The following is an 18,208-nucleotide window of genomic DNA, read 5'->3' as shown; positions in this document are numbered from 1 at the left end:
GAAACCTACTTTTGCGAACTAGTCTTAGGATTTTTAACCAATCGGAATCAAACCACTTCAGAAATATTCCCTGGACACTCAATATCAATAATTATCAAAAAAAAGTTGAAATTTCAATTCTTACGCGAAACAGTACACCAAAAAGCATCTATGCTAACGTTAGCCAAATGCTATTTTAGCTATAACTCTTGAACGGAATGAGATATCTTCACCAAACTTGGTACACATATGTATGAGCTCAATCTTTGGTCATACAAAAAAAATTGCGCATCTCTGCCACTTGGGGGCGCTATAAGATTGAAAAAACACATAAATGGCTATAACTAGGCAACCGTTGGCTCGATCGACTTGAAAATTGGTATGCAGTGTCTTGGTCTGAAGGGGCACAAGTACCTATGAGGACATTTGCATATCTCAAAAAAACATGGCCGCCATTGGCCAAACAATTTTAAGCACCTATTTGAAAGGGTTAACGGATGTTGATCGAAACAAAACTCGCTGGGTACGTTCAACTCATGAACCTTAAGGTCTGTAAGAATTTTGAAAGAAATCGGCCACTAGTTGGCGCTAACGAGTTTTATGGCTCTGTAATCACGTGGTGTTTCACTTATCAACACAATATGCATATCATTTGATAGATCTCCTCATAATGCACAACTTTGCCTCAAGAACCATTGCTGTCAATCAAATCGTTCAAATGTTATTCACAAATATGTTAAAAACATACTTTTACGAACTAGTCCTAGGTTTTTTGTCCGATCGGAACCAAACCACTGCAGTAATATTCTGTGGACTCTCTAGATCAATAATTATCAAAAAAATGTTGAATTTTGTCCTTTGGTTAGCTGTAAAGGGGTAATTTAGTAAAAGGGGTGTGGCCAAACATACCCCAAAGCCTATAAAACCTAGACGAAAACTCAAAACTTTATGAAACTTCGTGGAATCATGTATCAGGTGACTCTTAACAAGCATGCAAAGTTTCATGGAGATCGGATCATAGGTGGCGCTATAACAGTTGAAAAAGCCTCAAAAACAAACATTTTCAATAGAAAATGATCACAATTTGTAGGACATGTTCATACATTCACACAAACACTAGATCTTCATATCATATGATAGATCTCCTCTTTGTGAACAACTTTGCCTCAAGGAGCGAAGATGTCAATCAAATCGTTCAATTGTTATTCACAAATATGTTAAAAACTTACTTTTGCGAACTAGTCCCAGATTTTTTACCCGATCGAAACCAAACCACTGCAGTAATTTTCTCTGGACTCTCTAGATCAATAATTATCAAAAAAATGTTGAATTTTGTCCTTTGGTTAGCTTTAACTGGCTAAATTAGAAAAGGGGCGTGACCAAAATACCCAAAAGCATATAAAACCTAAACGAAAACTCAAAACTTTATGAAACTTGGTGAAAACATGTAACAGGTGACTCTTAACAAGCATGCAAATTTTCATGGAGATCGGACCACAGGTGGCGCTATGACAGTAGAAAAGGTCTCAAAACATAAGATTGATATGGTAAATGGCCTCAAATTGTCTGAAAATGCTCATATATTCACATAAACACTAGATCTTCATATCATATGATAGATCTCCTCATTCTGAACAACTTTTGGGACCAATGTCAATAAAGCTGTTAATTAAATATTGAAGATTATTTAAAAAAGTTACTTTGGCAAAGTAGTCCAAGGCTTTAAGCTGAAAATCAATAAAACCACTGAAGTACAATTCTCTAGACTCTGAAGGTCAATAATAATGAAAAACATGTTGAAAAATTGCATTTGGACAACTATAAACCAGTGATTGTATAATATGTTCTTTTCACAGTGTACACAAAGGCCTATTTATACAAACAGAAAGCCCACAAACTATCAAAACTGTGTAAAATAAAGCCTAATTTCATTCTAAACAAGCATGCAAAATTTAAGAGAGATTGGGCAAAAAACTTTACACTATAACAGTTATGTTTAAAAACAGTGTTGTTTGAGTAAATGCAACCACTAGATGGCAGCGGAAGACCACTAATGGGCTCATTCAGCAAATTGAAACAGTACTTTTGAGAAGATTTATGAATTCATGCCTAAACAATAAAAAAAAAAAACACTGTTACAACATTTTAAATCTCACTGAGTTAAAGTTTTCCATTTTGTTCATACAGACTTACCAGTTTTTAAAATTTTGCCACATTATGATTACAGTGAAACCTGAAAATGACATCCAAACTCTTAAAACTAGTTTAATCATTTAATTTCAGTGCGTGTGTCTGTCTGTCAGCCTATTCTCCGTTTTGGATGTGTTTAACTGTCATCCGTACATCCAGGTTGGCTCAGACCACCTCAGAGGCCTTAATGTGCTTGAACCCCGTAAATGCTGCTTGCAGCTTTAATTATTATTATTATTATTATTCTTCTGCCCTAAAACTGAACGTGCAGCCTAAACCGTAAGGCCTAGAGAGCTGAAATTTGGACAGATTGTAGAGCTCAATTTGGGGAGAACTTATCAAAGTCTCAGCCCAATCGGCCTAACGGGGGCGCTACAGCGCAAAAAGCAAAAATTTTGGACATTTTTGGCCGTAAATCGTATACCGTTAGCCGTAGACTCAAAAACATGGCATTGTTGCAATCCTTGGGTTAGCCCGAACAAAAGTGCACGGCGCCTTTTTGGGGTCTACGACGCACCGTTTTCTCGCAAAATCGAGCTATATCCGAAACCTACTTTTGCGAACTAGTCCTAGGATTTTCAACCAATCAGAACCAAACCACTTCATAAATATTCCCTGGACACTCAATATCAATAATTATCAAAAAAAAGTTGAAATTTCAATTCTTACGCGAAACAGTACGCCAAAAAGCGTCTATGCTAACGTTAGCCAAATGCTCTTTTGACTATAACTCTTGAACGGAATGAGATATCTTCACCAAACTCGGTATACATATGTATGAGCTCAATCTTTGGTCAAATCAAAAAAATTGCGCATCTCTGCCACTTGGGGGCGCTATAAGATAGAAAAAACACATAAATTGCTATAACTAGGCAACCGTTGGCTCGATCGACTTGAAAATCGGTATGCAGTGTCTTGGTCTGAAGGGGCACAAGTACCTATGAGGACATTTGCATATCTCAAAAAACATGGCCGCCATTGGCTAAACAAATTTAAGCACCTATTTGAAAGGGTTAACGGATGTTGATCGGAACGAAACTCGCTGGGTACGTTCGACTCATGAACCTTAAGGTCTGTAAGAATTTTGAAAGAAATCGGCCACTAGTTGGCGCTAACGAGTTTTATGGCTCTGTAATCACGTGGTGTTTCACATATCAACACAGTATGCATATCATTTGATAGATCTCCTCGTAATGCACAACTTTGCCTCAAGAACCATTGCTGTCAATCAAATCGTTCAATTGTTATTCACAAATATGTTAAAAACCTACTTTTGCGAACTAGTCCTAGGTTTTTTGTCAGATCGGAACCAAACCACTGCAGTAATATTCTGTGGACTCTCTAGATCAATAATTATTAAAAAAATGTTGAATTTTGTCCTTTGGTTAGCTGTAAAGGGGTAATTTAGAAAAAGGGGTGTGGCCAAACATACCCCAAAGCCTATAAAACCTAAACGAAAACTCAAAACTTTATGAGCCTTGGTGAAATCATGTAACAGGTGACTCTTAACAAGCATGCAAAGTTTCATGGAGATCAGACCATAGGTGGCGCTATAACAGTAGAAAATGTCTCAAAACACAAGATTTATATGGTAAATGGCCTCAAATTGTTTGAAAATGTTCATATTTTCACTCAAAAACACTAAATCTTCATATCATATGATACATCTCCTCATTCTAAACAACTTTGCCTCTGGGACCAATGTTGTCAATAAAGCTGTTAATTAAATATTCAAGATTATTTTAAAAAGTTACTTTGGCATACTTGTGATACGGTTTAAGATGAAAATCAATAAAACCACTGAAGTATAATTCTCTAGACTCTGAAGGTCAATAATTATCAAAAACATGTTGAACAATTGCATTTGGGCAACTATAAACCAATAATTTTATAATATGTTATTTGCATAGTGTACACAAAGGCCTATTTATACAAACAGAAAGCCCACAAATTATCAAAACTGTGTAAAATAATGCATGATTTCATTCTAAACAAGCATGCAAAATTTAAGAGAGATTGGGCAAAAAAAAATTACAACACTATAACAGTTATGTTTTAAAACACAGTGTTCTTGGAGTAAATGCAATTTATAACCACTAGATGGCAGCGGAAGACCACTAATGGGCTCATTCAGTAAAGTTGAACAGTACTGTTGAAAGGATTTATGAATTCATGCCAAAACATTAAAAATGAACTGTTATAACATTTTAAATCTCATTGAGTCAATGTTTTCCATTTTGTTCATACAGATATATCAGTTTTTAAAATTTTGCCACATTATGATTACAGTTTAACCTCAAAATGACATCTAAACTCTTAAAAAGAGAAGACTTGCAATAAGTTTATTATCACCTATCACTTATTTCAAATACCTATATCTGCAACAAAATGTTTGTGTATGTATATGTGTGTTTTTGTGTGTGTGTGTGTGTGTGTGTGCATATGCTTATAGAGTATTAATATATTAGTCTAATTATTTACTTTCAGTGTGTGTGTCTGTCTGTTAGCCTGTTCTCCATTTTGGATGTGTTTAACTGTCATCCATGCATCCAGGTTGGCTCTGACCACCTCAGAGGCCTTAATGTGCTTGAACCCCGGTAAAATGCTGCTTGCAGCTTTAATTATTAGGGGTTCAAGCACGCAGTGCTGAAACCCTATTGTAATTGTTAGGATTTTTATTATTATTATTATTATTTTTCCGCCTTAAAACTGAACGGGCAGCCCAAACCGTAAGGCCTAGAGAGCTGAAACTTGGTCAAAAGGTAGTAGTCTTGCTCGCTACTCAGGCGCAAAGATCCGGCCCAATCGGCCAGTGGGGGGCGCTACAGTGATCAAAAATGCGTTTTTGCTAATAGCTCCTAAACCGCTTGTGATAGAGCCAAAAATTTAACATTTCTGGAATCCGTGGGTCATGCGAAATTATAAACGGTCACTCTGATTTTGGGTCTAGGAGGGCTCGTTTTTTCGCAAATTTGACGTATGTCCAAAACCTACTTTTGCGAACTAGTCCTAGGTTTTTCACCCAATCTGAACCAAACCACTGCAGAAATGTTCTCTGTCCAGTGAATATCAATAATTATCAAAAAAAAGTAGAAATTTCGACTCACTGTCGTAATGGGATGCCAAAACATTCGAAAGTCGAGGACCAATTTTACGCAACAGGCTATAACTCATTAATGAAATGAGATATCTTCACCAAACATGGTACACATATGTATGAGCTCAATCTTTGGTCAAATAAAAAAAAATTGCGCATCTCTGCCACTTGGGGGCGCAATAAGATAGAAAAAACACATAGATGTCTATAACTAGGCAACCGTTGGCTCGATCGACTTGAAAATTGGTATGCAGTGTCTTGGTCTGAAGGGGCACAAGTACCTATGAGGACATTTGCATATCTCAAAAAACATGGCCGCCATTGGCCAAACAATTTTAAGCACCTATTTGAAAGGGTTAACGGATGTTGATCGGAACGAAACTCACTGGGTACGTTCGACTCATGAACCTTAAGGTCTGTAAGAATTTTGAAAGAAATCGGACACTAGTTGGCGCTAACGAGTTTTATGGCTCTGTAATCACGTGGTGTTTCACATATCAACACAATATGCATATCATTTGATAGATCTCCTCATAATGCACAACTTTGTCTCAAGAACCATTGCTGTCAATCAAACCGTTCATTAATTATTCACAACTATGTAAAAAACCTACTTTTGCGAACTAGTCTTAGGTTTTTTACCCGATCGGAACCAAACCACTGCAGTAATATTCTGTGGACTCTCTAGATCAATAATTATCAAAAAAATGTTGAATTTTGTACTTTGGTTAGCTTTAAATGGGTAATTTAGAAAAGGGGTGTGGCCAAACATACCCCAAAGCCTATAAAACCTAAACGAAAACTCTAAACTTTATGAAACTTCGGGAAAACATGTATCAGGTGACTCTTAACAAGCATGCAAAGTTTCATGGAGATTGGACCATAGGAGGCGCTATAACAGTAGAAAAGGTCTCAAAACACAAGATTTATATGGTAAATGGCCTCAAATTGTTTGAAAAGGCTCATATATTCACTCAAAAACACTAGATCTTCATATCATATGATAGACCTCCTCATTCTGAACAACTTTGCCTCTGGGACCAATGTTGTCAATAAAGCTGTTAATTAAATATTCAAGATTATTTCAAAAAGTTACTTTGGCATACTAGTGATAGGGTTTCAGATGAAAATCAATAAAACCACTGAAGTACAATTCTCTAGACTCTGAAGGTCAATAATTATCAAAAACATGTTGAACAGTTGCATTTGGACAACTATAAACCAGTAATTTTATAATATGTTATTTGCATAGTGTACACAAAGGCCTATTAATACAAACAGAAAGCCCACAAATTATCAAAACTGTGTAAAATAATGCATAATTTCATTCTAAACAAGCATGCAAAATTTAAGAGAGATTGGGCAAAAAAAAAATAACAACACTATAACAGTTATATTTAAAAACACAGTGTTGCTTGAGTAAATGCAATTTATAACCACTAGATGGCAGCGGAAGACCACTACTGGGCTCATTCAGCTAGTTAAACAGTACTGTTTTCATGAATTCATGCCAAAACATTAATAAATTAACTGTTATAACATTTTAAATATCATTGAATTGATGTTTTCCATTTTGTTCATACAGATGTATCAGTTTTTACAATTTTGCCACATTATGATTACAGTTTAACCTGAAAATGACATCTAAACTCTGAAAAAGAGAAGACTTGCAATAATTTTATGTCACCTATCACTTATTTCAAATACCTATATCTGCAACAAAATGTGTGTGCATGTATATGTGTGTTTTTGTGTGTGTGTGTGTGTGTGTGTGTGCATATGCTTATAGAGTATACATATATTACTCTAATCATTTACTTTCTGTGTTAGTGTCTGTCTGATAGCCTGTTCTCCATTTTGGATGTCTTTAAATGTCATCAGTGCATCCAGGTTGGCTCTGACCACCTCAGATGCCTTAAATGCTTGAACCCCGGTAAAATGCTGCTTGCAGCTTTAATTATTAGGGGTTCAAGCACGCAGTGCTGAAACCCTATTGTATTTGTTAGGATTTTTATTATTATTATTATTATTATTATTATTATTCTTCTGCCCTAGAACTGAACGTGCAGCCCAAACCGTAAGGCCTAGAGAGCTGAAATTTGGACAGATCGTAGAGCTCAATTTGGGGAGAACTTATCAAAGTCTCAGCCCAATCGGCCTAACGGGGGCGCTACAGCGCAAAAAACAAAAATTTTGGACATTTTTGGCCGTAAATCGTATACCGTTAGCCGTAGACTCAAAAACATGGCATTGTTGCAATCCTTGGGTTAGCCCGAACAAAAGTGCACGGCGCCTTTTTGGGGTCTACGACGCACCGTTTTCTCGCAAAATCGAGCTATATCCGAAACCTACTTTTGCGAACTAGTCCTAGGATTTTCAACCAATCAGAACCAAACCACTTCATAAATATTCCCTGGACACTCAATATCAATAATTATCAAAAAAAAGTTGAAATTTCAATTCATACGCGAAACAGTACACCAAAAAGCGTCTATGCTAACGTTAGCCAAATGCTATTTTGACTATAACTCTTGAACGGAATGAGATATCTTCACCAAACTCGGTATACATATGTATGAGCTCAATCTTTGGTCAAATGAAAAAAATTGCGCATCTCTGCCACTTGGGGGCGCAATAAGATTTAAAAAACACATAAATGGCTATAACTAGGCACCCGTTGGCTCGATCGACTTGAAAATTGGTATGCAGTGTCTTTGAATTTTGTCCTTTGGTTAGCGTTAAAGGGGTAATTAAGAAAAGGGGTGTGGCCAAACATACCCCAAAGCCTATAAAACCTAAACGAAAACTCTAAACTTTATGAAACTTCGGGAAAACATGTATCAGGTGACTCTTAACAAGCATGCAAAGTTTCATGGAGATCGGACCATAGGAGGCGCTATAACAGTAGAAAAGGTCTCAAAACACAAGATTGATATGGTAAATGGCCTCAAATTGTTTGAAAAGGCTCATATATTCACTCAAAAACACTAGATCTTCATATCATATGATAGACCTCCTCATTCTGAACAACTTTGCCTCTGGGACCAATGTTGTCAATAAAGCTGTTAATTAAATATTCAAGATTATTTCAAAAAGTTACTTTGGCATACTAGTGATAGGGTTTCAGATGAAAATCAATAAAACCACTGAAGTACAATTCTCTAGACTCTGAAGGTCAATAATTATCAAAAACATGTTGAACAGTTGCATTTGGACAACTATAAACCAGTAATTTTATAATATGTTATTTGCATAGTGTACACAAAGGCCTATTAATACAAACAGAAAGCCCACAAATTATCAAAACTGTGTAAAATAATGCATAATTTCATTCTAAACAAGCATGCAAAATTTAAGAGAGATTGGGCAAAAAAAAATAACAACACTATAACAGTTATATTTAAAAACACAGTGTTGCTTGAGTAAATGCAATTTATAACCACTAGATGGCAGCGGGAGACCACTAATTCAGCTAGTTAAACAGTACTGTTTTCATGAATTCATGCCAAAACATTAATAAATTAACTGTTATAACATTTTAAATATCATTGAATTGATGTTTTCCATTTTGTTCATACAGATGTATCAGTTTTTACAATTTTGCCACATTATGATTACAGTTTAACCTGAAAATGACATCTAAACTCTGAAAAAGAGAAGACTTGCAATAATTTTATGTCACCTATCACTTATTTCAAATACCTATATCTGCAACAAAATGTGTGTGCATGTATATGTGTGTTTTTGTGTGTGTGTGTGTGTGTGTGCATATGCTTATAGAGTATACATATATTACTCTAATCATTTACTTTCTGTGTTAGTGTCTGTCTGATAGCCTGTTCTCCATTTTGGATGTCTTTAAATGTCATCAGTGCATCCAGGTTGGCTCTGACCACCTCAGATGCCTTAAATGCTTGAACCCCGGTAAAATGCTGCTTGCAGCTTTAATTATTATTATTCTTCCGCCTTAAAACTGAACGTGCAGCCCAAACCGTAAGGCCTAGAGAGCTGAAACTTGGTCAGATCGTAGTAGTCTTGCTCGCTACTCAGATACAAAGAACCGGCCCAATCGGCCTAACGGGGGCGCTACAGCGCAAAAAACAAAAATTTTGGACCTTTTTGGCCGTAAAGTGTAAACCGTTAGCCATAGACTCAAAAACATGGCATTGTTGCAATCCTTGGGTTAGCCCGAACAAAAGTGCACGGCGCCTTTTTGGGGTCTACGACGCACCGTTTTCTCGCAAAATCGAGCTATATCCGAAACCTACTTTTGCGAACTAGTCCTAGGATTTTCAACCAATCAGAACCAAACCACTTCATGAATATTCCCTGGACACTCAATATCAATAATTATCAAAAAAAAGTGGAAATTTCAATTCTTACGCGAAACAGTACACCAAAAAGCGTCTATGCTAACGTTAGCCAAATGCTATTTTGACTATAACTCTTGAACGGAATGAGATATGTTCACCAAAATAGGTACACATATGTATGAGCTCAGTCTTTGGTCAAATCAAAAAAATTGTGCGTCTCTGCCACTTGGGGGCGCTATAAGATAGAAAAAACACATAAATTGCTATAACTAGGCAACCGTTGGCTCGATCGACTTGAAAATTGGTATGCAGTGTCTTGGTCTGAAGGGGCACAAGTACCTATGAGGACATTTGCATATCTCAAAAAAACATGGCCGCCATTGGCCAAACAATTTTAAGCACCTATTTGAAAGGGTTAACGGATGTTGATCAGAACGAAACTCGCTGGGTACGTTCGACTCATGAACCTTAAGGTCTGTAAGAATTTTGAAAGAAATCGGCCACTAGTTGGCGCTAACGAGTTTTATGGCTCTGTAATCACGTGGTGTTTCACATATCAACACAATATGCATATCATTTGATAGATCTCCTCATAATGCACAACTTTGCCTCAAGAACCATTGCTGTCAATCAAATCGTTCAATTGTTATTCACAAATATGTTAAAAACCTACTTTTGCGAACTAGTCCTAGATATTTTGCCCGATCGGAACCAAACCACTGCAGTAATATTCTGTGGACTCTCTAGATCAATAATTATCAAAAAAATGTTGAATTTTGTCCTTTGGTTAGCTGTAAAGGGGTAATTTAGAAAAAGGGGTGTGGCCAAACATACCCCAAAGCCTATAAAACCTAAACGAAAACTCAAAACTGTATGAAACTCAGTGAAATCATGTATCAGGTGACTCTTAACAAGCATGCAAAGTTTCATGGAGATCAGACCATAGGTGGCGCTATAACAGTAGAAAAGGTCTCAAAACACAAGATTTATATGGTAAATGGCCCCAAATTGTTTGAAAATGCTCATATATTCACTCAAAAACACTAAATCTTCATATCATATGATAGATCTCCTCATTCTGAACAACTTTGCCTCTGGGACCAATGTTGTCAATAAAGCTGTTAATTAAATATTCAAGATTATTTAAAAAAGTTACTTTGGCATACTTGTGATACGGTTTAAGATGAAAATCAATAAAACCACTGAAGTACAATTCTGTAGACTCTGAAGGTCAATAATTATCAAAAACATGTTGAACAATTGCATTTGGACAACTATAAACCAGTAATTTTATAATATGTTCTTTTCATAGTGTACACAAAGGCCTATTAATACAAACAGAAAGCCCACACATTATCAAAACTGTGTAAAACAATGCATAATTTCATTCTAAACAAGCATGCAAAATTTAAGAGAGATTGGGCAAAAAACTTTACACTATAACAGTTATGTTTAAAAACAGTGTTGTTTGAGTAAATGCAATTTATAACCTCTAGATGGCAGTGGAAGACCACTAATGGGCTCATTCAGTTAAGTTGAACAGTACTGTTGAAAGGATTCATGAATTCATCCCAAAACATTAAAAATGTAACTGTTATAACATTTTAAATCTCATTGAGTCAATGTTTTCCATTTTGTTCTTACAGATATATCAGTTTTTACTATTTTGCCACATTGTGATTACAGTTTAACCTGAAAATGACATCTAAACTCTTAAAAAGAGAAGACTTGCAATAAGTTTATTGTCACCTATCACTTATTTCAAATACCTATATCTGCAACAAAATGTTTGTGCATGTATATGTGTGTCTTTCTGTGTGTGTGTGTGTGCATATGCTTATAGAGTATACATATATTAGTCTAATCATTTACTTTCAGTGTGTGTGTCTGTCTGTTAACCTGTTCTCCATTTTGGATGTGTTTAAATGTCATCCATGCATCCAGGTTGGCTCAGACCACCTCAGAGGCCTTAATGTGCTTGAACCCCGGTAAATGCTGCTTGCAGCTTTAATTATTATTGCTATTTTGAATCAATCCAGTGTAAACACTGTGGTTCCTGAATGAATAAATAATTTGAACCTTTTCTTCTTGGTGACTCAAAAACATGTAGTGCAACCATTGTTGTTTGATTTTTAAAAGTATTACATTAATGAGCCTTTTTTTTTTTGTGTGAATCTATAACATAAAATGTGACAAGTGTGGTCTGATTCCTGAATGAATGCATATTTTGAACTTTTTGGCGATTTAGAAACAAGCAAACATTGTGTTCTTATTCCTAAAAAAATGGCTCTTAAGACTGAGTTCTTTTAAGTGAATAAAAAATGAATCTTTTTTAGTGATTAAATTAATTAATTCATGAATTAATAATTAGTGGTACAGTAGTGTACCCCAATTCCCAAGAGAAGAGATCTTTTTAAAGTTTTTTTCTTGGTGTTTAAAGTTTTTTTCTCATTTGTTGTCTGCCTCACAAATGAATGACACTTTGGGAAACAGGTTCTTTTTAGTGGGTCAGAACTAGCAGCATGAAAGAGTAGTGATGTAATGTAAGTTGTAATGTAATGAAATAATAAACTGTTAAGCACACTGTTGCTGTAAAACATCAAACCAACATTTGATATATTGTTGGGCCATACACAATATTTTTGCCTGTTGGGGGTCTTGCAGTAGAGACACGTACCCCGGAGGACCCCTTTATGTGTAATGAGTGTCAATGTTCTGATTTAGTTTAACCATTGTGCGCTTGTTAAAGAGTCTTAACATCCCACTCCAAAGGAACACCAGCCAACATTTTCTTCATGTTTCTAAAATTCATCATCTCATTTTGCATCTTCAAATGTGCTGTTAAAACTCACAGTTTGCAAAGGGCAAAACTGTTTAAGTGGGCAAAAAAGGAAATGCTCTCAAGGCTTGCATAAAGTCTAGATATTCTTTACATATAGAAACGCAATGGCCAATTAGCACTACGCCAGAGCTACCTTGTTATCTCTCTGACAGATAAGGTTTTCACAGTATTCCCGGCTCAAAGTGCTTCCTTGCTGCGAGCGCCACACATGTTTTGTTAAAGCTGAGGGAATCAGCCAGGAGCTTCAAAACAGATCTCACAGAGGTCTCGCTTCTCACTAGGTCATGTAAGGGGAAATTGTACCTGTCCACTGATTGCCTCACAAAAATATCCCTGCTCTCTTGCCAGATATCAGCTCCTCACCCCTCTTTCCCAATGACTGATGACACAAACACATTCTCACTTCTTCTCCAGAAACCCCAGGACATTGAATCTTATTAAATACCATAATGTTGAAAGAGTATGAAAGACATCGTCAGAATAGTCCATCTGCCATCAGTGGTTCAATCTGAATTTTATGAAATGACGAAAATACTTTTTGTACACAAAGATAACGACTTTATTCAACAAGTTGTCCCCTCTGTGTCTCTCCACATCACGCATAATGCTATTTTGGAGAATATGAGCTAAATGCAGACAGCTTCTTGCTTCATAAAATTTAGATTGAACCTGATGGCAGATGGACTATTCTGACGGCATCTTTCATATTTTTTTCTGGACTTTGACACTGTTATTTATTTGGCAGTCAATGCGACAGTTGCATCCTCCTTTTTTTCATCCAATATATCTTAAATTGTGTTCCGAAGATTAACAAAGCTTTTGCAGATTAGGAACAACATGGGGGTAAGTGATTAATGACAAAGTTTTCATTTTGGGATGTAGTATCCCTTTAAAATCATCCATTCATGAAAGTACCACGAAGGTCAGAAAGCTCTCAGATTTAATCAAAAATACCTTAATTTGTGTTCCGCAGATGAACGAAGGTCTTATGTGTTTGGAATGACATAAGGTTGAGTAACTTATAACAGAATTTTTGGGTGAACTACTGTATTTAAAGGTGTCATAATTCTCTCCTTTTTACATAATGTAATATAAAGAAAAGGTAGTATCCTCACAATTATATTCTTTCTTAGAGAAAAAATGGTATCTGTGGGAATTTCCAGTCAGGATCTAGACCCTATCATAGTACTGAGACTGCTCTCCTTAGAGTTACAAATTAGCTGCTCTTATCATCTGATTGTGGTTGTATCTCTCTATTAGTGCTATTGGATCTTAGAGCTGTGTTCAACACTATTGACCACAACATTCTTTTGCATAGACTATAAAACTTTGTTGACATTAATGGAAGTTTAAATTGTTTAAACTTGTGTTTAAACTAAACTTAATCTAAACTTAAACTTGTTGTTTAAACTAAATGGTATCGCAAGTGCAGTATGGAGTACTTCAAGGCTCAGTACGAGGGCCGTTACTCTTCACGCTTTACATGTTATCCTTGGGAGATATGGGGAGGTAGAGCTTTTTCACATTTGGCTCCCAAACTCTGGAATAGCCTTCCTGATAATGTTCGGAGTTCAGACACACTCTCTCTCTTTAAATCTATAGTTTAAAAACACATCTCTTTCACCAAGCATTCGAATAATGTATCTTAAATTGTGAGTGTAGTTGCATCTGATCAAATGCGCATTTTTATTCTTTAGCTTGGGTTAAACTAATTAATTTTACTTTGTTGGATCAGCAGCTATGCTAATGATGTCTCTATTTGTTTCTATGTTTTGCCACGGGATTTACACAAGCTCCAGTCTGGATCCAGAACACCTGAGAAGAGATGATGCTGACCATCAGAGGACCACAGATGATGCTAACCCTGAATCAACAAACAGAACTAACAAATTTTGCTACAAGTGTGACTGCATCATATAACAATTATTAAAGGGGGGGTGGAATGCTCGTTTTCACTCAATATCCTGCTAATCTTGAGTACCTATAGAGTAGTACTGCATCCTTCATAACTCCAAAAAGTCTTAAGTTTTATTATATTCATAAGAGAAAGATAGTCTGTACCGATTTTTCCCGGAAAAACACGAGCGCCTAGAGGCGTGACGTGTGGGCGGAGCTAAAGAATCACGAGCGCCAGTAGGATTTTGTGTTGAGCGCGTCTGGAAGCTGACACACAGATCCAGAGGCTGAAATTTAACAAGAGCAGCATCAGCAAAGGCGGTATGCTATGTGGTATGTACTGAAACTGTATATATTTGCTTAGCGGTTTCGGAAAATGACTAAGTTCCACTTTGTCGTCTTTTTTTTTTTTTTTTAAGCTGTACATGTGGAAAGTGCAGTTTGATAACAACATCGCATGTTGTTTACTTGATGTGCTTACGCGCTGATAGCTAAGTAAACAACACAGAGATATTTGAAGCAGTTTTACTCGTGCAGTTTGATGACAACATCGCATGTTGTTAACTTGATGTGCTTACACGCCGATAGCTAAGTTAATAACACAGAGATATTTGAAGCAGTTTTACTCACCGCCTGCGGTTCCAACACACGATCGTGACCCTTTTTCGTTGCGACTGCATTATCCTTAAGAAATAAACGATGTGCAAATCCAGCGTCAACCTGGGCCTTGTTTGTAAAACAAGCATCTTCGAAATGCAGGGAACAAACACAAACACTTGCACAACTCCGTTGATGCTCTGTAAAAAATAAACTCCATCCACTGGTCCCTTAATGCTGTTTCTCTTTTGGTAATCTGTGAAGGGTTGTCTTGCCCTGGCAACCAAAAACACACTCCTTTTGTGACATTTCGCGACGCTCTCGCTGTGATGAGTGATTGTCTGTGCACAGCCTCTCTCTGCTCTGCTATACGGGAGCGCGTGCTCTTCCAGCAGACGCGCCCTTAGCACCCATATAAGGAAATTCCGCTCCATCTAACGTCACACAGAGCCATACTCGAAAAAAACTTTCCGAAACTTGTGACAAACCGGAAGGAGTATTTTTGGAACAAAAATACTCCTTCAAACGTACAACTTAATTTTTGAAACTTTGTCCATGTTTAGCATGGGAATCCAACTCTTCAACAGTGTAAAAAACTCAGTATGCATGAAATAGCATTTCACCCCCCCTTTAATTAATAATAATATTAATAATGTTCATCGTCTGTCTGACTACGTCTTGTATACATTTTTCTAAAAATCTTGTCATATGTGCACAAACTGACAGTCACCACTTATAAGCTATTACTAAATATTGTAGAAACATTTTCTGTAAAGTTGCTTTGTAACGATTTGTATTGTAAAAAGTGCTATACAAATAAACTTGAATTTAATTGGATTTAATTGAATATCATCAGGAAACATGGTGTTAGCTTTCACTGTTATGCTGATGATACTCAGCTCTATATTTATTCATGGCCTGGCAAAACATACCTATTTGAAAAACTAACCGAATGCATAGTCAATATAAAACCTGGATGACGAGTATTTTCTTACAGCTTAATTCTGAAAAAAAACAGAGGTGTTAATTATAGGACCTAAAAACTCTGCATGTAATAATCTAGAACACTGACTAAGACTTGATGGCTGCTCTGTCAATTCTTTGTCGTCAGTTAGGAACCTGGGTTTGCTATTTGATAGCAATCTTTCCTTAGAAAGACACGTTTCTAGCATTTGTAAAACTGCATTTTTCCATCTCAAAAATATATCTAAATTATGGCCTATGCTCTCAATATCAAATGCAGAAATGTTAATCCATGCTTTTATGACCTCAAGGTTAGATTATTGTAATGCTTTATTGGGTGGTTGTTCTGGATGCTTAGTAAACAAACTACAACTAGTCCAAAATGCAGCAGCTAGAGTTTTTACTAGAACCAGGAAGTGCATAATGACCATATTAGCCCGGTTCTATCGACACTGCACTGGCTCCCTATCAAACATCGTATAGATTTTTATAGCCTGCAGAAAAAGGCTTACCAAAACAAAGTTACTGGGTTCATCTTTTTAACATTTTCTTGGTTGGTAGATGCACCGGGGACCTGATTATAGCTTGAAAAGTCAGATTTTTATGATATGTCGCCTTTAAGGGTGCATGAAGTAATCTAGGTTTGAGCTCTCTTTAGAACTGCTAATATTGTTGGTGTTAGTCTTTCTTGTGATTTATGTTTCCCACTGGTGCACTAAAATCCTCTTTATTCAAGCAATTTCAAAGAGTAGTTTTATGTTAATAAAATTATATGAGGAAAAGTACTGTAGTAAGGTACCTACATTGGCTAATGTTAGGTCTAGGAGTACTTTCAGGTTTAGTACCTTCTTATTACCCAGTTATAGTAATTGCTATATTAAATGGGGGGCTACAATGGTGTTTCATGTATTCAGAGTTGTTCACAGTGTTAAAGAGATGGATTCTAATGCTAAACATAGCCAAAGTTTAAAAAAATTATTTGGATGAAGGACAGATAATTTCTGTGCCGAAAATCTTACTTCCGGGTTGGTACAAGTTTTGGCAGTTTTTTTTTTTTTGATCGTGGATCTAATGACATAGACGATGGTGGAACTCCTTATATGAGTATTTCTCTCAGAAAAGCACGCCCGCGCACACGTCGACCAGAGGAGAGCGAGACCACACCCATCAACATGCTTTATCGGGAAATCATCGCCAGCGCTGCATAGGATTTGTTTGAGAATGTCTCCAAATAAGTATGTTTTTGGATGTGAAGGAAAGTTTACCATGTTCAGCTTCCCAAAGAACCCAGCGTTACATGAACAGTGAATGCAGTTTGTTTTTCCAGAGCAGCAATGTAGTGTAGCAAGTGCATTTGCTTGTTCTCGTAATTTCAGTGACAAATGTTGGACATTAAACATCCTGACTGGTTGAGTTCACTCAGCATTGGTTGAGTTCAACCACCATTAATTCGGATCATTTTCAAAATATTTCTGTTATTGTGTCATGAAATGTTATTTTAAAAGTATTTCAAGCGAGAATGTAGTTGTTTAAAACTCAAATCTGTGGTTTATTTATAAAGACAGCGCCTATTTAAAAATGTTTTTCGCAGATCTCGGAGACGGTAAGCTCTACGCAATCAGCAAGAGCTCAATCCTCAAGTATCCGCCGAGAGCAGCCTCACCTCGGCTAGACCTTCTGATGTGTGCCGCTGGCTCTGATGTCTCTTTAGTGGTTAAACATAAAATATAATTCATTTTCTGTAAATCTAACAGGTTATCTTTGGTCTTTATTCAATTTATCTATACGTTTAAAATGAAAATAAAAAAGGCAAATTTATATAGTATTTCGTTTCATATATATATATATATATATACATACACACACATATCCCTGAACTAAGAACATTTCTTCAGCTGTCATTACGTTTAAATGAAAATGAAAGGAGGCAGAGGTGTTTGATATCCTATTTTGTTTTATTGTAAATATACAGAGAGGAAAATTGCAGTAGCCATGGTCAGCTGATTGAAGTTATGAATTACCGGATTTGCGTCGTCGCGGACATCACACTCCCAAGTCGAATGCACAAAGTCTGAACTACCTAAATCAGCGTACTTTGTATTGAGAAACGCGCGCAGACCTACTTCACCAGTCTATTTGCCTAATCTTCCCGGTACTTTACACCACGGTGGAAACGCAGCAAGCAACTGGTCTGGGGGGAAAATAGTTCCTGGTGAAAAAAGTTCCTGGTACAATTGTTCAGGGTAATTTCGGTGGAAACGTGGCATATGTTAATGCACGCCTCCAGGAGCTCGGCTTTTTCCAGAGAGAATCAGAAAGCTTTATTTTTCT

General features: G+C 36.5%; 1 protein-coding gene and 1 long non-coding RNA gene across 2 annotated transcripts in view; one reads left to right on the top strand and one right to left on the bottom strand.

The window, feature by feature from the left end:
- LOC128021310 (uncharacterized) overlaps nt 1–4,374 on the top strand; it is a 33,494-nt gene extending 29,120 nt beyond the window's left edge. Inside the window, exon 5 of the long non-coding RNA XR_008185517.1 lies at nt 3,998–4,374. This is a non-coding gene — a long non-coding RNA (uncharacterized LOC128021310). The remainder of the gene's footprint in view (nt 1–3,997) is intronic.
- Nucleotides 1–18,208, bottom strand: part of gfra2b (GDNF family receptor alpha 2b) — a 138,433-nt gene that overhangs the window by 73,833 nt on the left and 46,392 nt on the right. The gene's annotated exons all lie outside the window — the stretch shown is intronic.

Source organism: Carassius gibelio, chromosome A10 (genome assembly GCF_023724105.1).
Source record: "Carassius gibelio isolate Cgi1373 ecotype wild population from Czech Republic chromosome A10, carGib1.2-hapl.c, whole genome shotgun sequence".
Taxonomy (NCBI): domain Eukaryota; kingdom Metazoa; phylum Chordata; class Actinopteri; order Cypriniformes; family Cyprinidae; genus Carassius; species Carassius gibelio.
Note: the sequence above shows the minus strand (reverse complement) of the source record. Positions and strands in the feature narration are given on the sequence as shown.